This window comes from Triticum dicoccoides, chromosome 4A (genome assembly GCF_002162155.2).
Source record: "Triticum dicoccoides isolate Atlit2015 ecotype Zavitan chromosome 4A, WEW_v2.0, whole genome shotgun sequence".
Lineage (NCBI taxonomy): Eukaryota > Viridiplantae > Streptophyta > Magnoliopsida > Poales > Poaceae > Triticum > Triticum dicoccoides.
In genome coordinates this window covers 680494441-680509204 of record NC_041386.1, presented here as the reverse complement: position 1 = coordinate 680509204, position 14764 = coordinate 680494441, and the positions used below count along the sequence as shown (strand labels likewise).

General features: G+C 46.0%; 1 pseudogene; it reads right to left on the bottom strand.

The window, feature by feature from the left end:
• Positions 1-3481: 3481 nt before the first annotated feature.
• Positions 3482-14764, bottom strand: part of LOC119284078 — a 38431-nt pseudogene continuing 27148 nt past the window's right edge.

The following is a 14764-nucleotide window of genomic DNA, read 5'->3' as shown; positions in this document are numbered from 1 at the left end:
GGTTAAGACGCGTTTAAAGTTCGGTTGAATATAGATATGATATAAGTACTTCGGTACATGCAATCATTCTTTTACCCAAGTCACTTGGGGGCTCTTATGTTTATTTGAGCCATTTTATAATAACTGTTTTTCTTCTTAGTCGTTGCAAAGTTTTTATTATTATTTATCACTCCTTTTTTGACACAAGTGTGCGGTCACTAGCCGGGGAGCCTAATTTCTCTCTCAAAGCCGCTAGAGTTTAGTTTGCTAAACTGGCCTAGTAAGAAGTACTCCGCCTTCGGGATAGGAGGCTGAAGCCGTAGGCTGACCCGCTTGAAGTTTTGAGATAGGATGTGTCATGTTAAAGCACGGCAGAAGCACCTTTTTTTTCTAAAGTCCAATTTTCGGATTGGCACCGAACACTTGATCTAGTTCGTACATTAACCTTTTGAATAAGTTTTTTGGCTTTTCGAGCCCATGGCACTTTTAAACTATTTGTGTGTTTTCAGCACAAGTCTCACAGTGCAACGCCGGACACCTTTAGAGATTCGGCAAAAACATTCTCGGATATTGTTATATATGCATCAGTTTCAAATTGTGTCTTCGGTCAATAGTTGGGTTGCCCGGCTCCTGCGCTTGCCTCCAATGTTCCGCTTTGTTCGGCTAGGTGTGCAAAGGGAGAACCACTGTGATTGTGCTTCCAGCTCACATGGTTAAGCACCTCAGTGGAGAAAGCCGAAAACTGACTGTCACAATAAGTGTAAACTGGTCGGCGATCCGATGATGGCGTTAAACGACGGGCCATTCATAACAATGGCCGACGTGTTTACGGCTTGATCTCGACTGTCGCCGAACACTACCGGGGGCTATTAACTAGCCTCCCAAACTAAATCCTCGATATTTTTCTCTTACATTGGAGCTGAGGTTTCATGATCATGCTTAGCATGACAACCCAAAGAAAGGAACCGATAGCAGGACTATTTTCTTTGGAAGACATTTCTTTTGTTAAACAGTAATATAAGATATCTCTCTACGTACCTTTGTTTATAAAACTGTATGGCCAGATTGCCTTGTTTGTTGTAAATCTTTGCCCTCATAAAGGCTTTATAAAGTAAGACAAACACTCCTCGGCTATTGGCCGAGGAGGTGGAAGCCGATGGTCGGTCAACAAAGTTTTGTACAATGCGGATCCGAGCATTAATGACGTAAAGTACTTGGATACATAGAGTCACTACACATAATTTGTGATTTTACTATGGATATCAATCCTTAATTCGGCCACCCGTGCCCGCATTAAGGCTCGGGGGCTACTGGGCTTCGGGCTTATTATTTACAAATATTAAAGGGGCACATTGATCCCCTGATCTAGTGTTGCCACCCGACCAGTGTCTCGGGGGCTACTGCATTGCCTGTCCAATGCAGAAAATTTTAAGTGTAATACAGTCTCCGAGGAGATTTTGATCCTCAGGTTGGTCGGCCGCACCCAACCTGAGTCTTGAGGACTGAGCACGCCGCTTTTTGTGTCCCGAAGTATTCTGCCGAGCTAGGACTTGATCCTCAGGCCGATTTTGCAAATCAACCTGAGTCTCAGCGGTTACTGGGATCAGCGGTCTTATGTCATCCTTCAGGTGCATCTCGGGTTTCAGACTGATACACACCTTGAGAGCTACTAGCTATATATCTCGTCAGAGAATAAATTGCATCAATAAAAAACATTGACCAAAAATCAGCCCATGACCGAGATGCTTAACCACCTCGGAAGCGGTCCGGCGTAAAGCTCGGGCGCTAGTGGCAGGCTCCATAGAGGGCATTTCCGGCATTAAGCTCGGCTAGACTCCTTCAAACTTCTTTGAACCAAGGTGATTTACGACACCTCGGATATAGTCCGACGTTGGAGCTCGGATACATAGTCCGCTGTTAGAGCTGGGAAGCAGTCCGGCATTGGTGCTCGGCTGCAAAAGATACCTCGAATGCAGTTCGGCGTTGGAGCTCGGACGCAAGAGGACGCTGCCGCCCGGGAACAACTTCAAACCCGAGGTGTGGCATAAAAATAACAAGGCATTGATACAGGACGGAAACTTAAACGGGCTCCTCGGATACCCGACATGTAAACTCGTCGAATGCATTTCGGCGATCCTCAAGATCGAAGATGAGAAGATTTGTTGAACCAGTTTTCAAGACCGACGACTGAAGATGAAGAACGGTTCGGAAGAATCGAGGAGCGTCCCTAACTTGAAGACCGGTTCAGGGGGCTACTGACGGTGTCTTGGACTAGGGGGTACTCACCACGTAATCTCCCGATCTGTTAAATAGGCCCGAGGACCCCCATGGCCGTATACTCATGGGCCAGTCCGGACAGCTGCCGCATACAAGGAAGATTTCGCAAGACTTGGCGTTCAAGACAAGGACTCCTCCCCCACCGGCGTATTCGGCTAGGACTCTTGTTATCCTAGGCCTCTGGTGCATTATATAAACCGAGGCCAGGCTAGTCGATAGAGATATACAACAATCATACCATAGGCTAGCGTCTAGGGTTTAGCCTCTCTGATCTTGTGGTAGATCAACTCTTGTACTACCCATATCATCAATATTAATCAAGCAGGAGTAGGGTTTTACCTCCATCAAGAGGGCCCAAATCTGGGTAAAAACATCATGTCCCCTGTCTCCTGTTACCATCCGCCTAGACGCATAGTTCGGGACCCCCTACCCGAGATCCGCCGGTTTTGACATCGACAGTACTAGTCTGCAATCTGTTTATCATTTTTATGAGTTTCTAATGGATTATCTAGCCAGTTGCAGAGTGGCACATAAGTAGTTGTACACTGGCACATAAGCAGTTGCACAGTGGCACATAAGCAGTTGCATAGTAGAACGTAAACAGTTGCACAGTAGAACATAAGCAGTTGCACAGAGTGCATTATCTTTATTGGTTTTAATTTTTACGTGATAAATTTTATTTCTTGCCCATCGCAGTAATGAGTGTGGGCTATTCGCACTGCTTAACGCCACCGAGTGGAACGGTAGCCAACTGCCCAACTACGAACCCAAGAAAGTACTCAACATCAGGAAGAAGCTGGCATATGATTGGGTCACCAGTGTGCACAACACCGCCCCATGGAGAAAATTGCTAAGATACAACAAGGACTAGGTCAGTACTCTTTTTCTTTCTCTGCTCCATGGAGGAAGTTGCTGGTTTGCACAATTTTTAAGCAGATTTTGTAGTTGCACACTAGTAGTAATTCCGTTTGCAAGTCAATATCATCACTTTTGTTGATACATTAGGAGCACTGGACATACAATTGTTCGACAACTAAATATTTAACCAGTTGCCAACAAAGGCACAAATAGCAACCTTTTTTACACAGTGCATGAACTAATTCAAGGAGCATAAATTAGATAAAGAGAAATCATAGATGTTGAATGTGTCCACTTGGTCCCAACATTGCTAAAAAACATCATTATTTTCCTTTTTTGTCTCAAAGTTACAAACGATGAAAAAAAATCACAGTAGCCTGAGTGGACACACACCAGCAGTGTGCTCTGTAGATTGGCACTGGCTGCATTTGTTTTTCTTCTTTGGGTGTAGCTCCAGCGCCGATTTGTACCGTCGACTCTTTGCCCTACCCTTTGTAGTAGACCTTGGAGGATCCCTGGGCACAAAATCATCAGAAGCTTGTGCAGGGATGTAGCCTCCAACGGGGCAGTAGGACCATCACGATCACCTGTGTAATAATCATATAAAAAATTTAGTTTTTTTTGTTGTGCAACCAGCACTGATGTTCTCTACAACCACACAACCCATGTTATGTAACTAACTGGTTGTTGTGTGCAAGTTAAGTTAAAAAAACACCTGTAGTAGCACGGCCCATCATGGTACTTGGATTGTAATCGCCTATGGGAAGAACAGGAAAAACAAGTTAGATTTTTAGCTTGATCCTCAAACTAACACAGCGCATGCAACTAGGCAGCATGTTCTGTGCAACTGGGCACTATGATATGTGCAACTGAAGTCACACACCCTAGTTTTGTTGGGAGTTGGGGAAGGTATTTTACCTGCGTGATGAGCCCCCTAAGTCCTTCCTGTAGGTCCATTGGGAGTAGCACGCAGGGCACTGCTAGTTGGGCCACGCGGGATAGGAGGTCTTTGAGGGTTGGCATCACCTATAGCCAGAACAGGACAAACAAGTTAGTTGTGTTATCTTTGATGCTCGAACTAACACAGCGTGCGCAACTAGGTAGCATGTTTCTGTGCAACTGAGCACCATGATGTGTGCAACCGGAGTTACAGACCTAATTTGATGGGGAGTTGGCGCAGGTAATTACCTGGACGATGAGCCCCCTGAGTGCTGCCTGTAGGGCCATTGGGAGGAGCACGCGGGGGAGGAGGTGGCAGAGGATGTCGTGTACAGCCAGGAGGTGGAGGAGGTCCTTGAGGGTTGACATCACCTATACCCAGAATAGGAAAAACAAGTTAGTTGTGTTATCTTGATGCTTGAACTAACACAGCATGTGCAACTAGGCAGCCTATTCTATGCAACTAGCCACCATGATGTGTGCAACTTGGCACAATGATGTGTGCAACTGAAGTTACACACCTAGTTAGATCAGGAGTTGGGGCAGGTAATTACCTGGATAATGAGCCCCCTGATTGCTGCCTAGAGGTGGAGGAGGTCCTCGAGGGTTGCCAACGTCTGATGGCCCCGTGGCAGCAGTCGATTTTTTCTTTTTCTTGGACTTGTTCAGGTGGACGATCTCGGTACGTGCTGCGCGCATATGCTTGTATACAATAGCTTGTGCTGGATCAGAACCACTCGCAAACTTTGCTAGTTTCCAAAAATCGTATATCATGTTCCTCTCCCTTATCTGCTTCTTTGATTGAGGAGGCATTTCATCCGGTTGCTCATAACCAGTCCCTGGCGCACTAGGTACAGCAGTAGGTGTCCACCGTCTTAGCAGGTACCTTTCCGGTATGACATCAACTCCAATATGGGTGAACACCTTGAGGATGTGGCAACAGAGGATGCCGTCCTTTTCCATTTTACAGCACTCACACAAATAGGAACCCTCCTCCACCCTTGCCTGCACCAAGTAGTTTCGAGAACCATATTTGGCAACAATTCCTGGTTCAGTCTGAGCTCAAATATATCAGCACCAACTTGGAATGCATTATAACGTCCAATCAGCTCAAACTCTTCTCTGAACTTGCGGTAAAGGTCCCTAGTATAGGTTTTGTAAGCTTGCTTCTCTATTAGGAAGTTGGACCACAGCTCAATCTCAAGGTGTTCTGTTCTGTAATCGTTGCAGCCTTCCTTGGCAAGGATGTGGTTCTAGATTTTTTTCATATTGCTTGACAAAGTTCAGCATTGAGTTGTGTGGGTTCACATATCTTTTCAGGACGGCATTGAACCCCTCACTACGCTGTGTAGACTGTAGGAACGGGAAGAACCTGTGTTTGAAGTAGCACGGCACCCAAGTTGACATGTCTTCGTATAACTTCTCAAAGTGTGTGTGTGTGTCATAGCCTCGTACTTCACCATTAACCCAGCCCAATTCTGCTCAAACTTGTCTATAGTGAAGTTGAAGTCAACACACTTGTTGAAATCATCAGAGAGTCCTGGATTCCGGCATAGCAGCCAACCAACTTTTTCCTGAGCCTTTTTCATGATGTGCCATCGACAACAGCGGTGCACGGTGGTTGGAAAGATGCTCTGTATTGACTTCCTCATTGCACCATCCTGATTGGTGATGAAGTTGTCAGGAGGTTTGCTATCCATAGCCTCTAGGAATGCTCCAAAGACCCAATCAAAGCTCGATGCCAACTCCTGCCTCACAAACGCGCAACCCAGCATGAAAGATTGGCCATGACGGTTTATTCCTATGAAGGGCGCGAACAGCATATTGTACATGTTGGTCATGTAGGTGGTGTCAAACGATATGCAATCGTGGTACGCCTCCGCATAAGCTTTTAGAGCTAAGCCATCGACCCAAAATATGTTGACAACTCTGTCCTCTTCATCATATTTCACCTTATAGAAGAAGTCTGGATCGGTTTTTTGTATATCCTTGAAGTGCGCAATTGTCTCAATCAGATCACCCTCCTTTGTGTCATCTCTACGGAAACTTGTACAAAGATTTGTTATTGCCTTTGGTCCGAATGGCACAATCATCTCAGATCCATAGAACTCTGCCATTACATGCATCATACGTCCTGAATAATACAAAAACAAACAATATATCCTTTTTTTAGTTGCACGAATGCGCACATCCAGCTGCATAGTAATAGGACATGTGTTGGCACAGAAGATAATCACATGAAATGGACACCTAGTTGCACCTTTTTAAAAACACTTTTGCACTTTTTGCATACAGGACATTGTGTAGTTGCACAGTAAAGACAATATAGTTGCACAACAAGCACCAAAAGTTATATACAAACAGCATGGGAAGTTGGACACCAGTTGCACATTTAAGTCATTTCAGTTGCACAGTAGTACCATAACAGTTGCACACTGGACTGCCTAGAGGAAAACTTAATTCTTTAAGGGATATAGAAAAACACCACACCTGTAGTCAAGTTGCAGTGATACAAGATACGCAGAAACTCCTTCTCATCAGGCGAGATGCCTTGGTGGGATCTCAAGTATTTGGACAATCAAGGTTTGTTCATGAGCGTATGATTGTGGTCACGAACAAAGTGCGTCACCTCCCATCGCCCATCTATCAGCTTCACCAACATTTTCGCTTTGCACTGAGTCTGCTTTATTGTCTCGCGTTTGCGCTTCTTCTTCTTCTTACTAGTACCAGCCTCCTCTTCAGCAAATATTGGAGGTTCTTCTTCCATATCCTCATCACTGTCAACAGATTTTGGATCTGGAATAGGGTCCAGGATAGGAGGAGCCTCAGCTCCTCCATCATCAGCTTTGGGCTTCTTGAACTTGTTGCAGCAAAACTGTTGTTTTATCAATTCATTGGTGCGGGGTGTCCGTCTAGATGTGTTCATCTTGATAGAGAAACCCATCCGTAGTGCGTAGCTATTGTAGTGATCCTTAGCAATTTGAAGGCTGTCAAACATCATGCCAACATAGGGTTCCATACGTTGAGAACCAGCCTCATCCTCTCCTTCTTCTCCTTGCACAGATCCGTCAACAGCCCCAGCTCCTAGCTCAGTCCTGGTTGGACCAGGAACATTCGCCTCGGTTCCCGTGTCATCTAGAGTACGGCTCTCTGACTGCAAAGACACCACTCACTACTAGGAAAAGGCCTACTAGTGGCGCACCAGTTTTGCCTACTAATGGCACACTACTGGTGCGCCACTAGTACCACGCCACTAGTATTATATACTAATGGCGCACCACTGGTGCGCCATTAGTATCTGGTATACTAATGGCGCACCATGCCGTGCGCCATTAGTATATACCAACATGCGCCATTAGTATGCCTCCCAGGGGGACATATTTACCCATGTACTTTGGCATACTAATGGCGCACTATGGGGTGATGCGCCATTAGACTGGTGTGCCATTAGTATCTGATATACTAATGGCGCACCATGCCGTGTGCCATTAGTATAGACCAACATGCTCCATTAGTATGCCTCCAAGGGGGACATATTTACCCATGTACTTTGGCATACTAATGGCGCACTGTGGGGTGATGCGCCATTAGTATCCTTTGGCATACTAATGGCGCACTGTGGGGTGATGCGCCATTAGTATCCTTTGGCATACTAATGGCGCACTTTGAGGTGATGCGCCATTAGTATGAATATTAGGGTTTTTTTACTTTTCTGATTTTTGCATAGGTTACAAAATATATTATTGGACATAATATAGACAGCACCACACAGCAACAGCAGATTCATCGAATACAATAGAAGATTAGTCTCCGAATACAATTCATCATATTAGTCACTGAATTCAAAAGATCGAACAAAGATAGAACATTACAAGTCTCGAGACCGTGAGTAGCGAGTTTGCCTTCACATTACAAGTCGATATCGATCATCTAAACTACCATCACATAGAAGAGAGCTGCGGTCATCACGATGAGCATCATCGCAATGAAACTGGTCTTCATCCGGTTCCTCCAACGCTCCCTCCTCTCTCCCGCTAGATAGCGGGCGTATCTAGATTCCGCCTCCGCCCTAGTGGTGTGCCCTTTGTAACTGTTACCTCTAAAACGGTGAACCTGTCTCCGACACTCCTCCCAGTTGTCGTAGACTCCCGGAACCTTACCCTTGTACATGACATACGACGGCATCACTATGCACAAACCAAACAACAGACAATACATAAGCAATATATAAGTATGCAACAAAAGGATCAGAAGAGAAAAGTAAGACATTAATAGCACGATTCATGGTCCTACTAATAAATAGCATTGATGACATCTAAGTTGAACGACTGTCCAAACCAAAGAGACATACAAGTTCATTAAAGTTTAATTACAACATGAGCTAATCGATGTTTCAGAACTACACATAGCATCACTACTTTTGACTCAACTCATTGGACCGGAGCGTGGATGAAGTCGCCGTCTTTCATGATGGTCATGAAGTCGCGGGTGTTGTCAGCCTGCATTTGTAGCGTTGTGTCTATCTCACTGTTGGATGGTTGGTATCTGAGGTAGAACTGCCCCGAGGTACGAAGGACATCTTGATGGATGATTTCTGCAAACTCAGACTGGATGCGAAAGAATTCTTGTCGGACGTCCGCATCCTGGATTGCCGCCAAGCTTGCGGCCCAATCTTTGACATTATTTGGTAGCAGAAGGTGATTATGGTCCCGTACGATCGCCCGCATGTGATGGAGGGCGTAGTAGGCATCCTTATGACCGCCAGGCGGCTGCTTGACGCAGGGGAACATCGTATTGTGGGTGAACACGTGCCTGCCGTACCTATGAACTGGCCTCTTAAAGGTGCCTCCAGATGTGGCGTAGCCGGGGAGAGCATCATCAAGAACTTTCTTGATATTTGTGTAGTCTATCTTGGAGTCACGGTCCTGGTCGAAATACGTGGCCATGGAATATTTTGGGCTTAAGAGGATGAGTGTGCAATGTGTGTCACTACACAGAACACGGAATGTTAGAAAAAAAAAAGAACGATCGAAATCTAAGAAATCATATGTTACGGGGCAGTGAGGGGATGACTTACTCGGGAAAGTAAGGCACGAGGAAGTTATCCTTATCTGGGTTTGCCAGAATGACGCCTTCGAGGTGTGAACTCGCGACTTGCCGGTCCCCAGCGCTGCCCAAGATCTTGGCACGCATGTAGAAGGGGTCGACTATCATGATGTCCGGGATCTTGTCTCGAATGATCCGCATCTCCATACTCAGCGAAAATAGCCGAACGAAGGTGTAGTGCAGCAGATGAAGGTTAAACATAGCAAATATGTCATCAAACCGCAGGACGATCGTACCCCCGATGACGCCATCCACAAAGCCCTTGCCCTCTGGCACCTTGGTCACGAAAACCGGGTATGCCACATCATTCTGGGAGAGACGCCACTTCTCCAAAGAAAGAACACTGTCATGCAGACTCCGCATAGCACCAGTTGCAACATTGAGCATATGTGTCGGTAGCATCGCCCTACCCGCCACATGCACCCTCCTCGAGATATCCTTAGGTGAAGGTGGCCCGCCCTGAGCACGGATCGTACTCGGTGCCAGCTAGCTCGCACCAGCACCCTTGTTAGTCTTTCGTTTCCGTCCCTTCTTCTTGATCTGCTGTAATGGGACCGAGTTCTGCTCACAGACTGCCTTCTTGAGCGTGTTGGGGCTGATAATATTTTGCACCTCAGCTATCTGAGGCTCGGTGAAGGAAGCAGCTGGAGGCGTCTCTTGAGAACTGAACACCAGATGACGCCTGTTGCAATTGGGTTTCTCCGCTGTAACAGCTAGATCGCGGTCGTCTTGGTTGGGTTCTTGAGAAGGAGGCCCGCAGAACTCGTCACCGTACCCATGTTCGTCAAAATACTTATCGACGTTGGTAAATGTACCGTCGTCGTTGTCGTCGTCGTCCGGATCCTGTGCCATATGCATGTCCGGATCCTGTGCCATAGGGATGTCCGACATGTCCGGTAGCGTTGCGGCGTTCTTGCCATGGCTTGGCGCCGGCACGACTGGCGGTCTTGTCTGTGGGGTGGTGTCCCCCGCCCCCAAACGAATCTGGCTCTTCGGCCAAAGCAGGGGCCAGCTTACGCAGGCACTGAGGGTCATCACATCATCTTCGTCGGCCCCAGCGGGTCGAATCGGAGGTGGGTGGCATCGGATTACCGTGGAACACGCGGTTGCCCGGTTGAACGATTCTGCCCTTGGCGACATCGACCAACTCGCCGCCCACGAAGTGCAGGAGAGTGCAAGGAACGTCGGCGGCGCCCGACGAAAACATGTAGGGCGTCAGGGATGCCCAGTCAAAGGCAAGGAGATGAAGTCATCGGCCGAGAGACTTAGTTACCGTGATGCCGTCGAGCTCGACTAATGTCGAGGCACCGCCAACGGCGGGCGTGCAACTGACGGAGGGGCCGCTTGCTGGCGAGGTGCCGGCTGGCGTACACCCAGGTGCATTAAGCTCAAATGTTCGTGCCAGCGCCGGAGACATGAATACCACCTCCGCCGGAGACACCAATGGCGCCGCCTGCGTGTTGTGCGAGTTGCTGGCCGTGAAGCTGGGAACCGGGGGAGGCCCCTGTTGGCCGCCCGCAATCCACGTCGTCAGCCCATGAATCAACGTAGGCACCATGGCGGTGAGCGTCGTTCCCAGTTGTTGTTGCACTTGCTCTTGGACAATCTCCGGAATCCGTGCCACTTGTGCCTTGAGTGCATCAACCTCGCGCGACTGGCTTTCCGAGCTGGTCTTTTTCTCCTTTTGCCCACCAGCGGTATAGTATGACGACCATTTTCTAGACAAGCCTTTGCCGGCCACACGACCCGCTGACGATGGCTTACTGAGCTTATCCTTGTTTTTCATTATGTTCAACGCCCTATTTAAAGGGGTGTCGAAAGGAGAGCTCTGAGACGACCCCGCGCTACTGCTTTTAGTGTCCTGCGGAAGGAACGTGAACCATTTAGAAATATTGGGGATTAATTACAATGCAACCATATGGAGCTAATTACGCGGGGGTGTATTCCTTACCAGAACAAGCTCAAGCGCCCTGATCTTCGGATCCGTGGTAAGCTCCTTTGTTACCGGGTCCTCCTTGTACCGGCCCTTGAGAAAGTTCCTGGTCTGCTTGTCACGGAATTTCTCGAAGCGGGGTGGTAGGCCTTGCTCAGCACGCTCCGCATCCTCCTTGTCCCATATAGGCTCCGCCACTCTGTAACCGTCGGGACCGAGTTGGTGGACCCCTAAGTTCAACTACCACATTTCTTTCCCCCACTGACTTGATTCGGAGGTTGCGCTGCTCTCGCACTTGATCTTGAACTCGTTGTAGTCATCTTCACTGATCAAAGGATATTTCGCCTTGATCTTCTCATAACTATCACCTTTTTCAATCATTGCCTTCCCCGTGATTCTCCAAGTAGACAGGGCCTTGCTCATCCTTGTGAGGGCGGCACTGTTTACTTTATTTCCTGAGAGGCGTGTGTTTGCAAAGTCAGCGGGGAACTTGTATCGTTCGTGCAGCTTCGTGAAGAGGAGGCTGCGCAAATTCCCTCGGTCCTTATGCCTTAGGTTCTCGGTGTTGATCGAGACGGTGCTCCAGAGAAGAGATAAATACACTCATGGTCATTGAAGTTAAGATCAAAGCACACTACGGTCATTGAACTTTAAAATACGCTCAATACGGTCATTGAATACGAGTTATGATGATTATACGGTCACTGACCAACCGTAGACTTCTGTATTTTGTCTGGTTGGACCGGTCAACAGGTCTATGTGGCAAACTTTGACTGAGTGGTCACGCTCTCTCTCTACCATGTGGGTCCACTAGTAGAAAAACACCTAATAGTCCCGGTTCGTGAGGGCCTTTAGTCCCGGTTCATGAACCGGGACTAATGGGCCGTTACTAATACCTCCACCCATTAGTCCCAGTTCAAACTAGAACCGAGACTAATGTGCCTCCACGTGGCTCTGTGCGCCGAGCCCAGTCAGGGGGCCTTTGGTACCGGTTGGTGGCACCAACCGGGACCAAAAGTCCATGTTTTTTTGGAAATTGACTGCTTTAGGGGTTTTGGGGGTTATTTTTAGGTTGTTATATTAACTAGCTAATAGAGAGAAGTGTTCTCTCTTATATCTTCGTCCTTGGTTTACCAACGCTGCTGCTATATATGTTCATTTTACCCCTGATATAATAACTCATGCATGCTCGCATACATCAGCATATATAATAACAAGTACTCGTCCTACTAATCATGCATCATCATACAACTTCTACTCGTTATTAATAATAAGTCATACGATCATCATCCTCATAGTCATCGAACCCAACCCTACATAATTGTTCTTAACACATGATCATCAGTATCAGGTAGGACCTAAACACCCTTAAGGTAAAATAGCATAAAACAATATAGACCCTGACTCTCCATTATGAAGAATGGCGATCATCCTGTCTCCAATTTTTGCCCTTCGCTGAATGTTGCTTCCAAGAAGCTCCTTACGACTGTCCATACATTTTTTCCATTCTTTGATTCTCAGGTCTCCACTTATTTTAGAAACCCGGTATGGGCAGTTGAGATTCGTAGGACGACCTGGTTGTATGTTCAAAATATGAAGGCTACCGTGTGTATACATCATATGAGGCACACAATCATTCGGGATTATCTGTTGAAAAACATACTAATAACTTCGTAGTTAGCAATGATATGATGTACTAGTTTTAAAAGTGTGCAAAAAGATGCACGGATGTTGTAATAGTACAAAAATCTTACCAGGGTATCTCCATGGTAGTTACCATAGATCAACACGTGCACTAGTGGCACGTATTGACCATAATGTTGAGGAGTTCGATTGTAGACATTGTAATTCTCAAGATTAGTACAAAATGCGACCAGATGATTTTTCTCCTGATAAGTTAGTTCGGAGCCTTCGGTGTAGTAGGTTCTGTCTACCATCTTTCGCACATTCTTTGAAGAATGAAAATAAGCTGTCAATGGAGAATAAGTTGTCAACTATTTTGAAATAAACAATATAAATTACTTAATAACTATGTTAAGCTCACATGGGGGAAGAATTGGAGGTGTATCCACAAGTACGAAAATCGTAGGTCTCTCTTGCTCGATTGTAGGATCACCAAGATCCATGGTAACAAGCATACCCTCATCAAAACCATACATCTTGCAAAGTGCTTCCCAATTTTTGCAACCAAAATGGGTTACACTCTGAGCATTGTACAGCTTTACTTGAAAATCCACACCATGATGGGTACTTAGGATAATTTTTTTGGTTTCGAAACTTTCATGGTCTTCAAAACCCATCCTCTCCACGACATAGCGTCTTGCAAAGCATGGGATAAGCTAGTCGAATTGGAAAAGATGAAAAATATTGTCATGATTAAAATAGTTGAAGTCATGAGTAATTACGAAAAAAAACTTTTATCGTCGGTTGCGTACCGTATGAACATCGAAGGTCTCCTCGAGCTTAATGCTGAAGCGACGATCTTCGTCCAGCACAATGAACCTGTCGCAGATACCTCGGTCGTCGTGGCACCAGTCACACTCCCCTGGGCGGTTTTCGTCATCCGATGAGTACGACATTTCCGGCCTACGTTCATAATTCAAATATTAAACTAGATCATTATTATTAATCACGGGTTGACTATCGATGATCGATGTACGAAGCTCCTCCTTTCATTCCCGAATGCATTATTATATCAAATTGTCTAGCACACGGGAATGAAGGAGAACTTATCCAATATGAACATTCAATAAGCAAAACTAAATCATAAAATAAGCAAAACCAAATCATAAAATAAAGTATAGTATTCAAATTAGCGTGCATTCAATAATTATAAGCAAAAGTACATCATCTCTCGGTGTCCGTACATCGTCGAATATTATCACTAATACAACTAGAACCGTAGCGCCCGACGGGTATTGACGTGAGCGGTGGACACCCAAAGATAAGGAACCATCACAGGATCATAGCTCCAGTGAGATCCCTGAAGAACCTGCCAGGTATTGTCGAATCTGCCCTCCAATGCAACCATGTAGCGACGGACGTGCTCGTCCACCTCGCTGACACGGTGACGTACCACCTCCGCGGTGTCCGGATGCCTCACCACCGTCACTCTCCCACGCGACCGCCACCAAACAAGGATCGGGTCAACAACGGGCTACCTCCTCACCAACCTACGTCCCCCGGAAGGTAGCACCTCCCAATACCAGCCCGGCGGAGCCCAGTCCCAAACATGGCCCTGATCAAGCAGGCCTCCACCGCCGAGTCGACGACGACGAGGATGCGGGATAGGCATCGCCGACGTCGATGCGGCAACTACTTCTATATATAGTTAAATAAAAGTAGTTTTATTAATTAAATCAACTATCTAGTTCAACTACTAAGCACTTACTATAAATAAATAAGTAGTACTTACTAAAAACAAACTACTTCTATATATAGTAAAATAAATTAGTTTATTAAATCAACTAGCTAGTTCAACTATATATAAACTACTTCTTATTACTACACATCTAATCTAACAAAAAAATCATTAATTGCTACACATCTAATCAAACAACTATATATAAACTACTTCTTATTACTACACATCTAAACTATATACAAAAAATCATTAAAATTCTATGAACAAAATTAATTACTACACATCTAATCTAATCTAACAAAAAAATC